This window comes from Neomonachus schauinslandi, chromosome 2 (assembly GCF_002201575.2).
Source record: "Neomonachus schauinslandi chromosome 2, ASM220157v2, whole genome shotgun sequence".
In the NCBI taxonomy this organism is placed as follows: domain Eukaryota; kingdom Metazoa; phylum Chordata; class Mammalia; order Carnivora; family Phocidae; genus Neomonachus; species Neomonachus schauinslandi.
Window position 1 is genome coordinate 201,945,921 of NC_058404.1, and position 7,729 is coordinate 201,953,649.

At 64.5% G+C, this 7,729-nt stretch overlaps 1 protein-coding gene across 1 annotated transcript in view; it reads right to left on the reverse strand.

Moving 5' to 3' along the window:
• Window positions 1-7,466, reverse strand: part of SH3BP2 (SH3 domain binding protein 2) — a 33,379-nt gene extending 25,913 nt beyond the window's left edge. The window contains exon 1 of the mRNA XM_021677643.1: window positions 7,382-7,466. The gene's annotated coding sequence lies outside the window, so the exon portion shown is untranslated. The remainder of the gene's footprint in view (window positions 1-7,381) is intronic.
• Window positions 7,467-7,729: the final 263 nt, after the last annotated feature.

The window sequence follows — 7,729 nt, forward strand, 5'->3', positions numbered from 1 at the left end:
AGAACCTCCTGCGTGACTGTGAGGCATCAGGGAGTGTCTTGGGGTGACCTGAGCCGGGGTCCCAGGCACAGCAGAGGGGTGATTCTCAAAGGTGACTACAGCCAGGCTCAAGTTCAAGGTCCTTACCCAGCTGGTGCTCAGCCATGCTGCACACCTCATACACCCCTTCCCGACCTCCTCTCACCACCTCCACCTGACAAACTCCTGCCTGGTCTTCCGCCCCAGCTCAGATCACCCCAAGACACTCCCTGATGCCTCACAGTCAGGCAGGAGGTTCTCAGAGCCAGCAGGGCTGGAAAAGAGGGCCTCTCATGGGAGCTCGCCCCACTGCTGCCTAGGGATCCTGGGCCAGGCCCTTCCTGAGGCGTGGAAGGCTCAGTCAGGCCCCCAGACCCGTAGGGGCCCATGGCCAGAGCGCTCCCGTCTGCACGCCTTCTCTACACCCTAGCCCCCTCCCAAGAGCCTTGGAAAGCTTCACAGACCCCCCAGGCCAAGTGCCTGCCTCGTCCTGCCCCTCTGGGCCCTCAAGGACAGAGCAGACGCTCCTCTAGCGCTCAGTCTGAGGCCCGCGGGGGCGGAGGCTTCTGCTAGTCGGCAGAGCCAGGAACCAAGCTCTTGCGTGCAGGCCCACAAGGCCTCCTCCTGGCGGAAAACCTGCCACGACGCTGGGGCAGCCTGCACTGAGGGGGAAGGGGATCCAGCTGGGGGGGGTGCTACAGGAACACCCTCCCCTTCCCTGAGGAGACAGCCATGGGGTCACACCACTGTGGGCCAGAAAAGCCAGCCAGGAAGACTGGGGTGGGGATGGGGTGCAGTCAGTGCCTCCAGGGCCCAGGGCTATCCCAGGCTTACCAGCTCGGCCTCTCCCGCAGCCCCAGGGCTCCCTCAGCAGGGGGTCACTGACTCCACCCGGGTCAGCGGACCCCTGTCCCCACCATGCACCCAGCCCTCCTGCAGGGCTGACCCCCCTTCCACCCACACTTCCCCACAGCCATGGCTGCAGGGGAACGGGTCTGTGGCGGGTCTCCAGACCCGAATGAGCTTTGAAAATAGAAACCAACCCCTGCACAAGACCCTCCCACGCCCCGGGGCCTGACCTCTACATGCCCTCTGCCTTCTCCAGGCTTCTCCTTTAGAGCTTCCACACCCGCACACCGTGCAGGACCCTTGGTCTGGCCCCTTCTGTCCCCTTCCTGCTCCCACCTCACAGAGGCCCCACCATGGATGCCCCCCACGGCACCTCCCGTGCCATTCCTGGGTGCTGCTCACTAGCAGGGCCAGGACCAGCAGGCCTCCGTGCAGGTCTCTGAGGGGTGCATGACTTAACACGGAGGCCATTGGCTTGGGCTTCCCAAGACCCAGCCCTGGAACAGTGCCCCCGTGGTCCCTGGCTGTCGGGAAGCTTGGCACAGAGCCTCCCAGATCCACTCAGGAGGGGTGTCTCTTTCTCAACCCTCTTCCTTCCCCAGCAACTTCCTGCCCCTCAGTGGGCACGGCTACTACTGACCACAGCATTGTACCCTCCGGTCACAGTCTCAGGAAAATGGGAAGACTGGTTTCAGAGAGTTCCCACCCCAGGTGGCAAACATTCCGAGGCCAGGCGCCCAGGACCCCAGAACGGGTCAGGCCTCAGAGAGGGGCTCCACTCCTCGCTCCGTTGTGGACCACTGGAGCTGAGGCCCAGGTGGGCAGCACCCGGGGCCTGCTCCCAGCCTGGGACTCTCCCTGTACCCCACCACCAAATCAGAGACAGACCCCTGCCAGAAAGACCAGGCATGACCCTCCTCTGGTAGCCCCAGCCCACGGTCTGGAACCAAACTGTGCGGGGCGGGGGGAGGTTATTCCAGAGTCTCCTGCCCCCATGGTCCACCCCCAAGTAGTTCGCTGTGGCAAGGAGCCGGCACCGGGGGCCCCAGCCCTGGCCCACGCCAGGCAGCAGAGTGTCGCGGTAAGGCCCCCCTTCCTTCCTGAGCGGGATTTCAGGATTTGAGAGAAGACAGGAGGCAGAGGGGAGGAGGGCTGTGTGGACCCCCAACACAGACAAGGTCCTGGGACAGGGTCGGGAGCAGGGTGGCAGAAGCTGTAGCCTGAGCCTCCAGCACCGAGCACCGTCAGCTCTGACAAGAGCTGGGTGGGTCAGCAGGAGGCCTTGGTGGCCTGATACCACCTGCGGGGGCCCTGAGGCCCCCTCCCAGCCAGGTCACTACCATGCAACCTGCTCAGCACCAGGTGGCCACCCTGCATTCCTGGAGGGTTTAGGCCCGACCGTGAGGGCAGCAGGAAGCCACTTGCCATCCTGGGCTGAGGGGCAGGACACGCAGCCCCTCCATCCTCTGCCTGCCCAGTTGACCACTGACCTGCCCACCAGGGCCTGGCTCCCAGCACTGGGTCTGCCCTGCCATCAGGGGACCCAGGGAGTCAGCACAAACTGCTCCTCCCTTTCTGGCCCCAAACAGGAGAGGAAGCCAGCCGGATCAGGGAGAGACGTTCTTCTGAAGACAAGGTAGGCGCTGAGTTTCCGGGCACACGTCCCTCCCGCTCTGACACAAGGCTGTCCTCCTCACACCTGTGTGCTCAGGGCTTCTGGGTCCTTCCTCACTGCCCTCCTGCTGACAGCACATCCAACCCTGGCGGGCCCCACCTTGGGGACTGGCTCCCTGTGACCCAAAGACCAGGTGCCCACAGTGGCCTGCAGCTCAGGGGAGCCCAGGCTGACCCCGGTCTTGGCCCTAACATAGGTCTCTAGGAAGGAACCGCCACACTTACGGTGGGGCCCAAGGACACCCCCCCGAGTCTCCTGTCTGTACCATGCGGGGGCCACGGAGAGCATCTGGAGCCCGGGGCTGGGGCAGGGCGGCCAGCTGGGCTGTGGGGCTGCAGTGGAACCTCTCAGCAAGGCTGAGGCACGACAGCCATGATTATCTGGTCGGCCACGCCGCCCAGCTGGGCAGCCAAGGCCTTCCGGGACGACGGAGCGGACAGCTGAACGTGGGCAGGTCGTAACAAGCCAACTTCAAAGAGGGCCCAGCCCCGGTGCCACCTGCCTGCAGCCCTTCGGGCCTTCGGGAGTTTCTGCGACGCTCCTCAGTGGGACTTCCCACTGGGAGAGCCCACATGCATCCTCAGCCTCCCCTGGGCCAGGTCTATGTGGGCCCTGTCCTTCGAGAGTTCCCAGCTGCGCAAGGGGAGGCAGAGAGGTAAACGTGGTGACCAGGGAATGGACTGGGGGAGGAGGGGTGGAGAGCGGGCCAAGGGCTGAGCTGCTACCCGGGGCGTCTGTCTGCGGGTGAGTCTTGCCCTCCAGCACGTGGGCCTGTCTACTCCCGGGGCCCACGCTGAGCCCGGGCCTGGTACCCAGAGTGCCCGGCAGAGGGCTGGGGGCAGCAGCTTTCTGAAGGGGGTCCACCTCTGCTCCAGTGGCAAGAGTTGGTACAGGGTGGCAAAGGCCCAGCCCCTGGCCAGAGCCCCAACTGGAGTGTGGGCCCAAGCCAAGGCCCCATCCTGGCATTCTGGGCCCCAAGGTCAACCTCTGACCTTTCCCCGCTTTGCTGGGGGCAGCCAGCAGTGAGGGCTAGGGGCTTGACCGGCTCTTCCTGTAGCTCAGGGCAGCGGGTGGGGCCTCAAGGGCAGCTCGGGGTATGAGGACACATGGCTCTCTAAGGCTGCAGAGCAGGGCTGCTGGATTACAACATCGCTTCTGCCAAGGCTGGAGGACATCCGCAAAACGGAGCTGTGATCTGTGCAGGGCCCCCAGGCAGGGAAGCCCCGCCTGGGCCTGGGGGTGCGGCCTCGATGGGGCCCCACATGAGGGCTTCTCGGCAGCATCTCATGTACTTTTCCCAAGGATACCACGAGTTAGCACTGGTTTCACGCTCTTCCACAAGGAGCGAACTAAAGCCTAGAGTCAGTCAGACATGAGGCGGACACAGGCCGCTCTTGTGTGGGGAAGGAGGCTCCCCTCTGCTTCCTGAGAGAGCTCTGTGCCAGCCCTGAGAAGCCCCCCGAAGCCTGCCGGGCGGCTCAGACCCTGCGCACTGGTGGGGGGGAAGGGGTGGCGCTCACACCATCACAGCACACACACCACCGCCTGGGGCTGTCACGCATCAGGCTGGCCGACCCTGGGGCGGGGACATCACTCCCTCTGCAGGCCCCAGCAGGCAGGCACCCACACCCCACCCAGTGGCCTGGAACAGGCATGCTTGGCAGCGGGCCATCCCCACCCTGGGCTCGGCAAGCGCACAATAAACATCTGATTCACAAGGGAACACAGGGCACTTCTCGGAATCAGTGTGGCTGCAGGGGGTAGGGGTGTGGATACCACAAGGGTGCCCTGCCGACTCCTCGGGCCCCACTGACCTCCCCAGGACACTCCCTCCAGCCACCAAACGAGCTCACACCATTCCAGGAGACCAGCTGGCAAAGAGTGCTGGAACCCAGCATGGCCAGCCCACATGGGCCAAGGGTCAGTCCCCACTGGACCTTGGACCAGGGGTGAAGAAAACAGGAGTCCTGCCAGCAGGTTCCAGCACGGGCTGACCATTCAGGGGACCTCGGGGCTGGAACGTCAGAATCTCTGGTGCCTGGCGAGATGGAAGGAGGTGGGGGGGGACCTTTGTCACCTTGAGCACAGGGAGGCCCCTCCCCAAGGAGAGCCAGCCATGGCTGGCCTTGGGGCTGGCCTTGTACTTGTACTGCTCCTAGTTCAAGGTGCAGCTGGGGGAGCCTGGCCCCCAAGGCCAAATCCATCAGTGTGACCCAGAGCCAGGGGCTTCTATCACCTGAGGATCAGGAAGGATGATTCACGAAGGAGGCTCAGGTCTCCTGGTCTGGGGCTGAGAGGCAGCTCCATCTGTCCTCCCATGCCCAGGCCCATGGGGGTGCTGAAGAGGGGGTTGGGCAGCAAAGCTGGGCCTGCCCGCTGAGGCTACACAGAGCCTGGAATGTTTTCCCCACCACCTCTGGGACATAGGGGAACCACAGCCGGTGAATGCCCGGTCAAGGCCACTGGAGAGATCCAGAGGCCTTCTGGAGAAAGGCCACCAACACTGGGGGAGGACTTCGGCATTCTGAGAGCCCCTGCCCCTGCCTCCCAGGCCCCTCTGCCCTTTCGCCCATTGCCCCCATTGTCCCATCCATGTCCTCACCCCATCCGGCGCACACCAGGCCACTCTGGTCAAACTGGTCTACCACCCTCCCCACTGCCAGCCTTTGGCTCAGTCTGGCCCTGTCTCCATGGCCATCACCACGGCTCAAAGAGCAGCCTTCCTCCTGACTGCAAACCCTGCATCCCCAGGCCACCTGCAGCCCACCTCTCCCAGCCAGGCTGCCCACACAGGCCCCACTACCTGGGGTTATTTAAGGACCACATACGCCTGTGCCTGCGACTTAACTTAGGTCACCGAGCCTCGGCATCTCACCACAGAGTTTTAAGGACAGAAGCCGGGAGGACCCAGGTGGCTCCCCAACCCTGGCCACTCCTGATAGACTCAGGCCTTTGCTTCAAGACCCAAATGGGCAGGCAGGGACTAGGAGCCTGCCCTTTGCCCCAGGCCTCTCCAGGCCCGGCCCCACCCCTACTCCCAAGCAGAGGTTGCCCAGCCGCCACCAGCCCCTTGGACGTTCATCACCTTTATCACCCCCCGTGAGGTAGAGGCTCAGGTAAGGAAACCAGGCTCAGCAGCGCGAGACCTCCTGGCCAAGATCATACAGCTGGTAAATGGGGGTGGCCAGGTTCAAACCCAGGACCCAGCCCCTCTGTGGCCAAGCTGGCCCACGTCGTCCCTCTGTTCCCTCAGGCCTCCCATCTGCAGGGCTGCACGCATGCCTGCAGCCCTGCCAAGGGACGGATGGCAGGGGCTAACTCAAGCACCTTGCTTCCCTCTGTCCATGTGAACAAGAAAAGCCAAAGCAGGTTTGCATCCCACCCACTCGCCTTCTGTCTCTCCCAGGCCAGCCTCCTTGATGGGCTCTTCCCTGACTCTGCAGGCCTGAGGGACTCCCTGAACCGGCCAAGACCCTGTCATCACCCCTCTTCCCAGAAAGCTGACAGGGACTGGCCTGGCCCATCTACCTACCCGTCTGCCTGCTCCCTCTGCACAGGGTGCGCTCCAGCATGGCACACAGAGCCAAGTTACAGGGGTAGTAAGAGTAGGGAAGGGGAGTTTGACAGTCTTTACCCCTTGGAGCCACCATCCTGGCCCCCTGGCCCACCGGGAGCGGAGCCCCCGCTCCCAGGGGCCCCCTGTGTGGGTGTCCTGGGTAAAGGACACAGTGGCAGGGGATTCCAGGAGATGGAGCCAGTCCCCTCCTCTGCTTTTAAAGAGCCTGACCCAGAGAGGACAGGGGGCTGACCCAGGGTCACACAGTGTCAGCGCTGAGCTGGACATGAACCGGGAATCCTGCTCCCACCCCAGGATTTGCCATGTCCCCTTGGACCTCCGACCATTGAGAAAAAGTCCTACATATTTCATCATCATCGCCATCACTGCAAGGAACATCTCCGGAGACCCCTTTGTGCCGGGGACTGGCTACACGCCTCCTAAGCAAGCTCATGTGTGTGTCATGCACGCGGGCACCCGAACGGAGAGCCCTCATCCCCGGCCAGGGCCAGGCTGGAGGGACATTTTACTTAGTATGGCCATCCGGCCACCGCACAGACATCACCAGCCTTGGAAGATGAACAAATGAAGGCACAGAGAGGCTGTGAGGCATTCATGGTCACAAAGGGTGGCAGAGAAGGCAGGCTCCAGGCTGACACATCACAGCAGTACTCTGTCCCTCAGCACTCTCAGAGGAAACACACTGTCAGTACCACTCACCAGGGGAAGCCAAGGCCCAGAGCAGCAGGAAAGAGCCGGGCTGCTGGGAGGGACCGGCCAGCATACCAGAGGCTGTCCCCAACCCCGAAGTCTCCCATCCACTCTGCCCACCTCTCTGACACTCACTCGCAGATTCCCCAAGGCCACGGGGCTATCAGTCTTCACACTTCGGTGTGAATCCGCCCCAAGAGGCAGCTTTCCTCCTACCTTTGTTGAGCGGGCTGAGGGAAGGAAAGTTTGGATTACCAGGACGAGGTGAGGGGAAATTCCCGCTCTGAGCCCTCAGAGGCCCGGTCCAGTGGGTTGCATGAGGTGGGGGGAGGGGGGAGCTGCGCCCCTCGCGAGCCCCAGGGGCCTGGGGAAGCGGGGGTGGAGGGTGGGGGCCGAAAGACGAGAGGGACGCGGGACAGACGCGATGCAACCGCCCTCCACCCCTAGACCGCCGGGGTACACCGAGCGCGCCCCGGAACCCGCAGGCTTCCTCGGGCAGCGGTGCCGAGGTCCCTGGCCCCCGGGACCCCAGCCAGTCCGGGGGACGCGATCGCGCCCCGCCCGTGCCTTACCCGCGAGGCTCTGCTTTCCGCCCGCGAGCCCTCGGTCCCGACGGCGGCTCCCGGCTCCGCCGCCAGGCGTTCCCGCCCGCGGGGCCCGCAGCCGGGCTGCTCTGGCCCGCCCGGGTCCGCCCCGTCGGCCCGGCCCCGCCCCTTCCATCCACCCTGGCCCCGCCCCTCCCCTCCAGCCTGGCCCCGCCTCCCCAGGCTCTGGGCCACGCCCCCATCTGCCGGCAACGCGGCTCGCGGTCGCTGAGGGGCGGGGGCGGGGCGGGGGCGGGGGCGGGGCGGGGGCGGGGCGGGGGCGGGGCTCGGGACCTCCGGGTGTGAGGAGCCCCATTCTTTCCCCACTCCCACTCC